The sequence below is a fragment of the Marmota flaviventris genome, chromosome 14, assembly GCF_047511675.1.
Source record: "Marmota flaviventris isolate mMarFla1 chromosome 14, mMarFla1.hap1, whole genome shotgun sequence".
Classification (NCBI taxonomy): domain Eukaryota; kingdom Metazoa; phylum Chordata; class Mammalia; order Rodentia; family Sciuridae; genus Marmota; species Marmota flaviventris.
In genome coordinates, this window is record NC_092511.1 from 17,440,034 (window position 1) to 17,453,038 (window position 13,005).

Below are 13,005 nucleotides of genomic sequence, written 5' to 3' on the forward strand. Positions count from 1 at the left end.
CGGCCCCGGCTCCGCAGCGCCCGCCCGCAGCCCCGGCGATCGCCGCGCCTGAGCGCAGCCCCCGCCCGGAGCCCGAGCCCCGAGCCCGGAGCCAGCCCCAGCCCCGCGGCCGCCGCGGCTGCGGGGAGAGGGCGGGGGCGATGCTGCCGGAGCCGCCGCCGCCGCCGCCGCCTCGATGAGAGCCGCGCCGCACCGCGCATAGCCGCACAGGCTGACAGGCAGAAGGACCGACTTCCCTCTCCCAGGCATCCTCCCTGGGCTGCCGGGAGGCGGCGGCGGAGGAGGAGGAGGAAAAGGGAGAGAAGAAGGAGAGCAGGAACGCGAGGAGGTGGACCTGGATCCGTTTCTTTCGGCCAGGACGCGAGCGGCCCCAGCCTCCGCTACCCGCCGGCGCCGTCCGCTATCCATCAGCCCTCCTGCGCCCACCCGCGACCCCGGGATCTCTGCTCGTCGGGCCGGGGCCGGAGCGGCGCGGCCGCAGGTAAGAGTCGGGCCAGACTGGGGCTCCAAGGATGCGGCGCGGGGCCCCAGGGTCCTGGCGGTTGCTCGGGCCGGGTCGGGCTTGGGAGCGGGGCCCCGGAACCCGGAACGCTCGGCTCGGCTCTGGCAGCGGCGGCAGGAGCCTCCCGCGTCTGGACTCTCAAGGCTGCAGGAGCCCTTGCGCCTGCGCTGCTCCAGAGGGGAAAAAAAGGGGGGAAAAACTTCCTGCCCCCGGGTGTGTATGCAGGGGGCTGCCTGGGGATACTGTCGCGGTAGTGGGAGATGCTGGAAGGGAGTGGGAACCCCGGCCCCGGCAGCCCCCGGCTGGGCCCGGCAGCGCGCGCGCCCCTCTCATGGCCACCTCCCCCTGCGCGGCCCAGGGCCCCGGCCGGGCTGGGGGCCAAGAAACAGTGGAGGGCTGGTCCCTGGGGTGGCCGCGCGTTCTGCCCTTTGGGGAGATTCGCGCCGCTGTGCAGCGAGAAGACAGGTGGGGGTTTCTGCCCCCTCGCGTCCTCAGACCTCACATTTGGGAACCAGGTTTCTTCACTGGATCCCAAGTAACTTTGGAGGTAGAAGAGCTTGAAAACCGTCGAGAGGGAACCCGCACAGATTTTGTTGTGACCCCTTCCACACATACACACATATACACTTCCCTCGACACCTTGCCAGCGTGTTGCGGGGGGTGGGGGGTCGCGCGGAAAGGATAGCTTCGGGGATGGCGAGGGGCGAGAAGGTGGTGTCGGGTAGGGAGGGGTTGTTTATGTGTGGGATAGTGGACCAGGAGATGCGTAGTGTGGGAGTGTGGACGCGTGCCCCGACTGCCGCGGGGGATGCGGGCTGGCCACAGGCTCACGTCCGGATCTCCGTCGCCTGGAGCAGGCAGAGAGCTCCAGGGTTATTTGCGGTCGCGCGCCGGTGGCCGCGCTGGGCAGCATCGGCCCCGGGCCCCAAGGGAGAGGCATGCTCGCCTCTGGCCCGAGCGCGGAGCCAAGAGCTGGGGAGGTCCGAGGCGGCTACCAGAGCAGGTCGGGTCTGCGTTGGCTGGGGAAGGCGGGGACGCGCTGCCTGCCTGCGACCAGCCGTCTCCGCGGAGGGGGTGGTGGCAAAGCGCGAGTCTCAGATGCCTAGGTCCGCCTGCTGAGAAGCCAGTTGTCGTCCCTGGGCTCTGGAACTGAACGGCAGACGCGGTCAGTTGGCAGGTTCTCCTGTGGGTCCCCAGGGATGCTGATGGGTGAAGAGCTGCCGCTGCTGCCAGCCGTGACACTCTGCGAACATTCCCCTCTCTCCCTGTGGTGCTTGCGCCGTGGCGCGCCCCAGGCAAATCGTGGAAGCAGGTATTTATGTAGCATTAGGCGAGACCTCGTCGCTGGAGGGACTAGACGTTGAGGACGCCGAGCTGCCGAGCTGCCGCTGCCCTCGAAACTTCCACGCATCAGCTTGGGGGACATTCATGCTCCACTGCTGCAGGCTCAAGACCCCTATCAACTGAGCAATGCTGGGATTCGGACTCCTCTTGCAGTGACAGATCTGTCCTGATTACAGCTGTATTTATCCTAATTTCGGTCTCTTTCAAGTCATTTGTCTAGTCACTATAGAGTTTTTTCCTAAGCCGTGTGGTCGTCTTAGCCTTGGGAGGGCAGATTTGAGGAATTATTTCAGTTTAGAATGAATAACAGGAGATTTAATTAGCCCACCTCATTCCTGATTATTTTAATTAAAGAGGAATTGTAAAGCTAACTTTTTAATTTTTTAAGTGGGAGAGTGTTGAACAATTTTGTAGATTGTTCATCCTGACACTTATAGAAAATGTGTTCCCTATTCATAGGTGAATACTTAAAGGGCTGGTTGGAATGCATGTATTTGATTAATCACACCATATAGGTGTTTATAAAGATATGGAACTGTGTCCTGCCAAAGAATATAGTCTCAGTCCCATACATTGTTCTGGAGTGCATTTGATGTATCACCTTGCTGTAAATCAGGGAATTTCTCACATATATACCCTCAAACCCTATATGAATTTGGTGATGTTTAAATTGGTTTATAGATTGATGCATTGGACCAATTTTAATAACTTTTTTGCACAAGCATCTTATAAACCATATTTGTCCATGATCAAGAAACATTTTATTCTGTTCAGTCTCTCCATTTCTAGTGCAGTTATGAGAATTTATAGGTCTCCAACTTTCATTTGTGAGCAACAATCCAAATGAAATACCTAGAGTTTTACTGAAATAAAATATCCTATGGTAGCCATGGTAACAAATAGATTAAGGGTTATTGGTTTTCAACAGTATGTAATGGGGAGTGGGAACTCAGTGTTGTGTCTCTTTAATTATGTTTCTAAATGAGGGGTGGTCATACTTCTAGCACTCAGTGTGGGAGATAAGCCAGACCAGAATTCAGTTTTGTGAGAGGTTTATTGGAACAAAGACTAGTAGAGCCCAAGAGGATGACTTCTGCTAACTGCAGCTCCTCATATCCGGGAACAAAATGGATAAAATCTTTTTTGTTTTTTTCAAGTAGATGAGAATTGAATCAGTCCCTTTAAGATTAGAAATTGTATTTCACTTATAAGCTATTACCAAAGGAACCTTTAAATCTAGCCCCTGTTTTCTAGGAATAAACATGTTAGAAGTGTGGATGGAGTGTCACAGTTGTTATCAACACCTGTCAGTCTAAGTGAGGCATATCATTAGTCTATTCAAATCTTGCCTATTTCAATATTCATGCATTTCCATGGTGATCCATTCCGTTTTTGTTTACTTAGTCAACCTTATAAATCTTTGGCATCAATTTCAGTTGTGCCATCTTTTTTTTTTCCTTCCATTTATCAATTGATTTGGCTGTGAATCATTCCTAGTTTAAAGCGTTTCCTCCCCCCCCCCCATGGTTTCTAAAAGTTTACACCATTCCCAGATACGCACAGATATAAAGGGGTTAAATTTTTTTCTGATAGAGTCAAATAATACCATCAATGCTAATGTAGTTTTTTAGCATCTTGTTTTATGTGTGTGTGTGTGTGCATGGGTTATTTTTTTTTTTTCTTCCTGCAGGTTTACTGTAAAACCTTCTTGCTTTATGGACCGGTGACGTCAATTCAATCCAGCGGAATGGAATAAGTTTTTCCTTCTTCTTTTTTTTCCTCTTAACCCCATTATAGTTCAAGGATTCTTTGTGTCCTCTACTCTGTCTGGCTTGGTGAGACTTCAAGGCTGTGTATTAGAGCAGGCCTTACCTTCTAGGATATTTTCTCTTCTAGTAGGACCAACGCCAGAAGGTTCAGGGACATCAGAAGGTTTTCCAAATGTAATATACATTTCGTCACAGCACATATTGTCCCTAGGATCTCAGGAACATTATATGTCCACGGAACATACAGTTTTACTTAAATGCAAGTGATAATTTTGCTCATCTGCTTTCAACTTGGCTTTCTAATGATGCAATCCCATGCTAATCACAGCCTGTATATTTCGGAAATATCAAGGCAAGCATTAGCACGCTACTGACTTATTAGGATCGGGCAAAGTAATTGGAACACTTAAGTTCAAAGTCAGATGGAGAAATGGAATTATAACCAACCTTGTGATTCTATAATCAGTCAACTAAGTGCCTACTTGGGGGTAGGAGGAGGAAGAAACACCGTGAATGAGAAATCCAGTCCTTGGTTGCTGTGGATAAGGACAAACCAAGCAGTTACCACATAAGACAACTAGAGAAAAAGAAATCTCTTTGTGGACAGATTAAGCAGATATTCCCAGGCCTTTCTTATTAGCTTTTACTGTGTTAGATACATACAGTCGTAAATGTTTAAAAGTGGGAGGATATTTCTACTTTGTACAGAAGATGGTCATTTGATTATTGCTCAAAAAAATCTAGGCTCATCTCCTAATATGCAAAAAAAAAAAATTGGGTGCATAATCCCTGGAAAGTACTTTGATTTGCAGCAAATTCACCTTAGAAATGGTCTTAATAATTTTTGTTAAGAATCAAAAGTGTGTCAGAATTCTTTACCTAAACCTTGGATCAGAAGTGATGAGATCTGGACCATCCTGAAATCAAAGTCTGTAGTTCTTCCTACAACAGATACACACACTTAGTCTCCCAAAGTCTGAGGTCAGAAAATAGCAAAATTGAAGCTGCAAATTAAGAGGAGGCAAGTTTATCGCTGGAAGTAGAAAACAGAATTCTTTTGAGAAATGAACCTCACTGTTTTGAGATATTTCCTTCAGGGTGGAAAGGTGGGGAAATCTTGTTTCTTATGGGACCAGTTAGCTGCTGCATAAAATTCAAATGGTTCAGACAACTCTGGAGCTCTTGAGCTGCAGGGGTAGATGATGACTCAGAAGCTGGAACAAGAACCATGGAGCATGGGTACAGCCAGGGATCTGGTTTAAACTGAGAGGACAGTTCCCCCGATGTTGAAAGGCTACCACTGGCCCCACAGGTGGCCATTGTTATAATTTCTATTATAGACATTTGAAATTTTTTTTTCCAGATGTTCATTTTTTATTTTTTATTTTTTTAACTACTGTTTTTATTTATTTAAAATTTTAAAATCAGTGACCCATTTTAGGACACACGAAGCACACACGTGCATATTCATATGTACTCTGCCACTTTCTTTTTTTAATTCTCATTAAAAAAAAAAAAAAAGTTTACCATCTTGATCATTTTTCCTCCTACAGTTCAGCAGTGCTATTCACATTGCCATGCAATGCGTCTCTAGAATTTTTCCCTCTTGCAGTACTTGAAATAGACTCCATAAACATCAACTCCCATTCTCCTCTCCCCCCAACCTGGCAACTACTGTTCGCTTTTCTGTTTCTATAAATTTGTCTTAAATAGATATCCCACGTAAGTGGAATCACACCTTATTTGTCTTTTTTGTGACTGGCTTATTTCACTTAGCATCTTGTTTCAAGGTTCTTACTCCTTTTAAAGGCTGAATAATATTTCATTGTGTGTATGTACCACACTTTGTTCCTTCATTCATCCATGGATGGACATTTAGGTTGCTTACACCTCTCAGCTATTGTGAGTAATGTTGCTTTCAGTTCTTTTAGATATCTACCCAGAAGTGGGATTGCTATATTCTGACTTTTAACACCAACAAATGCTGGTCTTTTGTTGTAAGAGACTTGGTAGGAATGCAGTCAAACAGGACATCAAATGATGAATGCAGTGGATGTTACTGGAATTTGTTCTTCCTTTTCTGTGTGTGCATTGTCTTGCAAGTCTCTCCAGTCACTTATGCTTTGCTTCTGGGTCTTTCCTGTGTTGCAGTAATATCACAGAATGGATGACAGCAGGGTCTTCTGGTCAGAGTTGAGGTCCGGTTACTGGTGCCTAGTAATTTTTTTTTAATATTTATTTTTAGTTGTAGTTGGACACAATACCTTTATTTGTTTTTAATGTGGTGCTGAGGATCGAACCCAGGGCCTGGCGCTTGCTAGGTGAGTGCGCTACCAATGAGCTACAACGCCAGCCCTGGTGCCTAGTAACTTTGACCTTGGAAATATTTTTTTCTCACGAGGCCTTGTTTTGTGAAAATGGAGATGATAATAGTACTGTCCAGGGTGGTTGTGAGGATAGAAGAAGGAACCCCAGTAAAGCCTGCATCCCAGAGAAGGGCATTAGGAAGGAGAGCTTAGGGGAGCATCAGTGGAGGGGGAAACAGCAACCCCTAGAGATCTCAGCAGCAGTGGGCACCTAGCCTGCCAAATGTTTTATGGTATGCCAGGGTATGTATACATATTGTCTTCAATGAGTCTCATTATCACTGCCTATTCTGGAAAGCATAGGAGATTTGCATCACAATTCCAACCATTAAAACTATCCTTCAGTTGATTTGATGTATGAACTTTTTAATTCTTTTTTAGTATCATAATTTTAGAATTGTCATGGATTTTAGAGGTCAGCTAATCTACCTATTATTCAATCACCAAACCTTTATCAAGCCCCAATAATATAATAATAATAGCTTCCAGTTATGGCTGCCCACTATATTTTAGTACTTTACATATATTATCTCTAATCCTCATATCTATGCGGCGAGGTAGGGATTATCCACACTTTACAAATGAAGATGAGGCTCAGAGGTAATCAACTGGCCCAAGGCCACAAATTTAGCCACGTTGTACAGCTGGGTTTGAACACAGATCCGTCAGTTTTATCAAACTGTTTGTGTGTGTGTGTGTGTGTGTGTGTGTGTGTGTTTGTGTGTGTTTCTCTGATACTCCAGACTGGGTCTCAGTGCATCTACCACTTTACACTGCCTGTTATGTATGAGATACTGTTTTATCAGTGCTAATTAACACTTTATATAAAATAATTCCAAGAGGGAATGTGAACTTTAGAATATTAACCAGGTCTGACCAGCATTCATGTTACTTTTTGGATTGACCTAGCTGCTTCCATTTATTCTGGTTCCTGGAAGACTAAAGAGGAAAAAACCTTTAAATGCTTGAATGGCATCTGTTTCTGTACTGAGCCAACACAGTAAATAAATAACAAATCCAAGAGTTAAAAACAATATAGAAAGGGTAAAGATGCATTCAGACCTACCCAAACTGACCTGGACTTGTTTGGTTTTACATGTCAGGTCCCAGAATTCTTTAGTAGAAATGTTAGCGTGGAAACATTTATGCCTAGAGAAGGTATCAAGTAATAAACATCAAAGCTTACTGAATGGATTTTTGTTTTCACTGAGTAGTTGTGTAGTTACATGTTCTGGGTTTGTCATGGTGTGGAATTTTAGATGCTATATTTGGGGCTCTCTCTATTAAATATGCTTGTTGATGAATTCTAACTAATCTAAATGGAATCTTCTAGGATTTATGACTTGAGACTTTGAAGACTAATTTTTCTCTTGGAGCCGCGTCATTCCAGTGATAACTTGGATCCATGTGGCACTTTGGAGAATCGACACCAAGTCCGTCTTTAGAACATGCTTACTTGTAAGGTGTCATTCTCCAAGTAGATTTTAAAATTTGTGGTATTTCACAGAAGCATCATTTTAAAGAAAAATAAAACACTTGGAAATCACAAAGACAGCTACCGAGGGGCAGTAACACTATATTTGCCAACATTTTCTGTCCTGTTTTTACTCTTGACATGTTGTTTCTGGAGACAGGTAGAGAGTATGAACTGAGCCTGGAGCACACACCACAGAAACACTCCCTGTTTTAATCCTTGCAACCCAGGTCCAGCCAGACTCAGCGGCAGAAAGACACCGTGCCAGTGTGGCCAACCAATTGCACAGGAAGTATCCGGGGAGGGCTGGTGGCTGCAGAAGGCTGCTGTCCCTGAGCAGGCACAGGCCTCTCCTGTGGGCCTGTCCATCCAGCTACACCTCCTCCCCCTTCTTCCTCCTTGGCTTATTTCTACAGGAAAGTAAAATCAAACACGAGGCTTCCTTGTCCTTAAGGCATCCCTGCGAGGCTCTGAGAAGCAGTTTGAGGAGCAGAGGCCATGAGGGAAGAGCTACAGGAAGACTCTGCCTTTCTGTTTTGTGAAGAGCAAACGCTAGTCAAAGGCTTAGACCAGAGACTCAGCTGTTAGAACATTCATGCTTTCCTTATGGTCATTTAGTAATATTAAGAGGTGATGGGGAATAGAGGAAATTCGGATTTTTAAAAAAGAAACAATATTACCTTTCTCTTTTACCATCTCTTTTCAAATCTTCCAGCTGTAGGCACTCGCTTTGGGATCAAAACCATAGCTGTACTTCACTTCCCGGGGACCCTTAACGATACATATTCAGCCCCTGGAGCTTCTAAATGAATATAGATTCAATACACGTGTACGGAGAAGACACCATGGAAAGAGCATTCCCTTTCTTGTGACATCTTGTCTGTTTCTCACCCCGTGACATGGGCGGCATCGTTCCCATTTTGTGGATAACAAAGCATTTACTCAAGTTCAGACCCACTAACATGGGTGATGGGCAGGGGATGTACAAGTCTATCCTTCACACTGCCCATGGAGGAAAGAGAAAACCAGATGCCCTTTTATGTGGTGTATAAATTGCTTATTAAAATAAGAGAGTAATCCCAGGGTTAGCCACATTGCTCACTATCACAGGTGACAATAGGAAGTCAAGGTCCATCTAATCTTCTCTGAAGGTTTGAAATACATGCAAAGAAACAGACCCGTCAGTGTGATGCCAAGTACCTTCACACTAGAACTTACTGCCATTGTCTTTGTAAACTGAGCAGAAGCTCAATTCTGAGTTTCTCGACAAGTCTTAGTTCTGTCTGACTTTTTTCTTCGTGGTAGTCAGAAAGCTCCCAGGGGTGTGCTCACTTGAATATAAGACAGTTGAATATTTGAAGATTAAATTCAGTTCCTGCTTGCAAAGTGATTAAAACAATGCCAGCACATGCCGAATTGTGGGAACCAGTGGTTATTTCTGGACTCATCTCCAGAGTTGTGATCCATGAGGGCAAGGACTGTCTTTATCTTTAGCCTTGGGCCTGGCCCGTGTCAGGTATTTATTAACAGGATCCTCTGGGGACTGCCCAGTCTAACCAGGAAACCCATGGATAATAATAGGTCCAGAAATTTCCTGAGAAATTATAAGACAGTTCAGAACAAAGAGAACTGCGTTGTGAACACTGCTGCGGCTACAGCCCCTTGGGCCAGTCTCTCCAAGCCAGCAGAGAGGAGTAGAAAACGATGGTACTCTAGGCACAGTCACACACTGGTGCCAGTCCACACTGTTCCAGTCTGTGCCAAGTTAAATTGAGAGTGAGCATTTAGAAACTAGGATTGCCTTTAACATTGCCTTGGCAGCCAAGAGCATGGTCCAGGGCTCCTCTCGGTGAACAAGGCATAGACAGGGCAGTGTCGAGCTCACGTGGTAAGTTACCAAGGGAGTTGTACACAGTGTGAGCTGTGCCTTACCCATGCATGGCGAGGCCCTCACTTCAGTTCTTGAGAGATTGCAAATAAATAAAAACCAAAAACTGGAACCTTCATCAAAGATAGGGGTAGAGATCCCAGTGGAAACATAGATGCAGTTGTCGTCACAAAGCCTGGCCAGGGATTTTAGAACACCAGGGACTAGAATCCCTCATCAGTGAGGGTGACTTTGCCACCACTGGGGGAACAGGTGGGCCGACTCCTGTCTAATCCACTGGTTGCAGGGCTAGCTGCCTGGTGTCTGCTGCCCGGAACATGATTGCCATTTTGGTTCTTCACTTTGTTTTAACCCTTGCAACCCAGGGTCTTCACTCAGGAACCTCGCAGTGTACCCACCCACGTCCATCTAAAGGCCATTTTGTTGCAATACGGCACTGTTCTGGCCTCTTGAGACAAAGCTGGGTTATTTTTTCATTGAACTAGCTTATTGGAGTGATGTGAAGAAATATCAAATAACCTTCCTCAGAAACCCACACACAGGTTTTCTGAACAAAAACAAAGTGCCACAGAATTTGGGAAGTGCGAGTGCCACATTTGGAAGCTGAGCTGGTCAGACCAGGAGGCTGCCTGCAGCGTGAGTGGCTGGCTAGTCCCTCTAGTGAAGAGACTGCTGTAATCTACTCGGTTCATGCTGTTCCAACCAGCTTTAATCATCAAAACTGAAATAATATTCAAACTGTGAAACGAACAGTAGTTCTTGGTGAAGCCTCCATGTGCCGAGGAAAAGTGTCAGAGCGTCTGAATCTACCAGGCAACACGCTGGGGAAAAGGAGCTCCCGGATTGTGTCACAAGACGCGGGGCAACTGCCTCTTTCCACCGAGATGTGATTCTTCTTTCTTCCCTCAGAGGAGAAAAATGATTTTCATGAAAACCTTGTTTAATGGAAGTCAGTTTGGAGCTCTCTGTATAGTTGCCACCCCTCTGTGACACCCCTAGGTTTAGAGGTCAGGTGGTGCAGGGGACAGGGCTTTCTGGAGAGAGGGGATGTGGCTGTGAGACCTGGAAGGCACCAGGGACTGGGACACAGGAGGGGAAGGTTGCAGGCAGAGCCACATCCAGAGGGCAGCTCATGCTGCTGCTGTGTGGCCACATCCCAGGGCAGGGCCACAGCCCTGGTTTCCACAGGAGGGCTGCGATGAGCACCCTGCGGCTCCTTTTGTGCTGTCCCTCACATCCATGAGTGACAAGGGGATTTCAGAAGGATGGCCCTGCTCAGATTTCCGCCTAGGAATTTAAAGCTTCCATCTGATTCTGCAGAAAACACTCTCAACACACACCAAAACAAAATGAAACAAAACAGAAAAATGGGGTTTGTGTTTCTGAGGAGTCCTAGGGGAGGCTGCAGGAGGGGATGGACACTCAGTGAACGATGAAGTCACAATTTGAGAGCTGTAACTGTCGCTGTTTTTATTCCTGCTTGCCTCCCAGAATGCCTGCTCTCCAGAAGCATTTTTTGATTTCTGAAATAAACGCCTGGGCCGGGTCTGGGCTCCTTGGTCCTAGGAGAAGCAGGAGATGGTTGCCTGTCTGGCCCTTGCTTCTGTGCTGGGTGTGACCCATGAGCCACTGGGGGTGGAGCGGAGAAGAAGGGACATCAGATTTATATCTTGGGACTGAACATGTGAGGGAGAGCAGGACTTGGTTCCCAGACCTTCACAGTTACAATGAAAACCATTAACTCAGCAACATATGAACTAATTAAAAAATGGCCAAAAAACTTGAATAGATATTTCTCCAAAGACGAAATGAATGGTTAATACACACTTGAAAAGATGCTCAACATTACTAATCATTAGGAAAACGCAAATCAAAACCACAATAAGCTGTCACTTCATACCCATTAGAATGACTATTTGAAAATGAATGGAGCAAAAAACAAAACCAGGAAATAGTGAGTGTTGGTAGGGACATGAGGAAGCAGGAACCTTTATGCTCTGCTCGTGGAGATGCAAACTGGTGCAACCCTCTATGGGAAATACTATACCAGTTTTCAAAAAAATTAAACAGAGTTACCACATGATCCAGGTACACCCCAAAGAAGTGAAAGATGGGACTGAAAGAAGTCCGGGTGGCTTGTAGCACAGTATTCACGATAGCCGAAAGATGGAAGCCACCTAAGTGTCCATCAATGGTTGAGCAGATAACCAAAGTGCAGTCTATACATACATGCATTAGAATATTATCCAGCCTTGTAAAGGAAGAAAACTCTACATTTCTGAACTTTGAGGATATAAGAATAAGTGAAATATACCAGGCACAAAAGGGCAACTCCTGTATGATTTCACTCCTGTGAGGTACTTAGCGTAGTCAAGTTCATAGAAACCGAAGCTAGATGGTGGTTGCCAGGGGCTGCGGGAAAGAGTTCCTGTTTAATGGCTACAGTGTTTCAGTTTGGGAAGAAGATGGTCTGGAGATGGAGGGTGGTGATGGTTACACAGCAGTGTAAGTGTACTTAATGCCACTGAATCGTACATTTAAGAGTGGCTAAAATGGTAAATTTTATAGTAGGTGTATTTTATCACAATAAAAAGATAATACATTTCCAAACATATCCCCAACTGATTTTTCTTTGTAAAATTCACTTAGGACAAAAAAAAAATGCACTCAACAATTCAACAGTTCTTATAGGGCCCTTGCTGTATATCTCACCCCATGCTGGGCATTTATTCATCTTTTTATTTATTTATTTAAGTTATAATAGTTGAGGTAGTACAATGAAATCCACAGACTTAAATGTTCAGTTCACAAAAGATTTGTAATAATTACATGTACCTGTATAACCAAAACAAGATAGAAAGCATTTTCATCATTCCAGAAAGTTCCCTGAGCCCCTTTCTAATCAATCCCCCTTCTCTCCACCCCAACTACTTTCTTATTCGACTCATTGGATGGTGGCAAACCCAGAGGTGAATGGTCTCCAGATAAAGGCGTTTCGTTGATTTTCATGGGAAGAATGACAACCAGTAGACCAGACACTTGTTTTGCCATTAAGCAGATTTCTTCCCTGAAGGCCATCCTGCAGGAAGCTAAATCACCATCAGGAGGCTGCTTGCTGACTTTGCACTGGGGACAGGGAGTTGGCAGATGGCTGTATAGGTCACTCTCCCTGAGAGATGATAGCCTGCTGCACCCATCCATCCCAAGCTCAGAAGGTCACCTGCATAACTAACCAGATACCTGGGCAGGGAAGGGTAGAGCAGCGTCTCTGGGTTACAAATACATCCCCAACTCTGCTTCTTCCTTTCTGGTTTGGAGCCTTGGGGCTGGATGATGTGTTATTTAGTCATTTTGGTGACTTTAGTCTGGAACTGAAGCTCAAGTGCCCAGCTCAGCAAGTCGGGGCCTTATGAGTCCTGCCCACCTACCCATGGGCACAGGAGACCTGGGATGGAGAAAAGACCTGCTCTCTAAGTGAATCATCTCCCTAAAGTGGCTGGACTGGCAGGATGGTGCACTGCTAAGCAGAAGGACCGCCCACTAATTCCAAGCAACTACTTTCTGGTGGGCCAATGTCACCCTCAGTTCCCCTCTTTCCTTTTCCTGCTCTAGAATTTTTCTACCCAGTTCAGATCCTGCCGGTCCTCACAGCTTCCTAGGTG

General features: G+C 45.9%; 1 protein-coding gene across 1 annotated transcript in view; it reads left to right on the forward strand.

Moving 5' to 3' along the window:
* The first annotated feature begins 427 nt into the window (after window positions 1-427).
* The window catches only part of Klhl29 (kelch like family member 29), a 280,907-nt gene continuing 268,329 nt past the window's right edge, over window positions 428-13,005 (forward strand). Inside the window, exon 1 of the mRNA XM_027937849.2 lies at window positions 428-481. The gene's annotated coding sequence lies outside the window, so the exon portion shown is untranslated. The remainder of the gene's footprint in view (window positions 482-13,005) is intronic.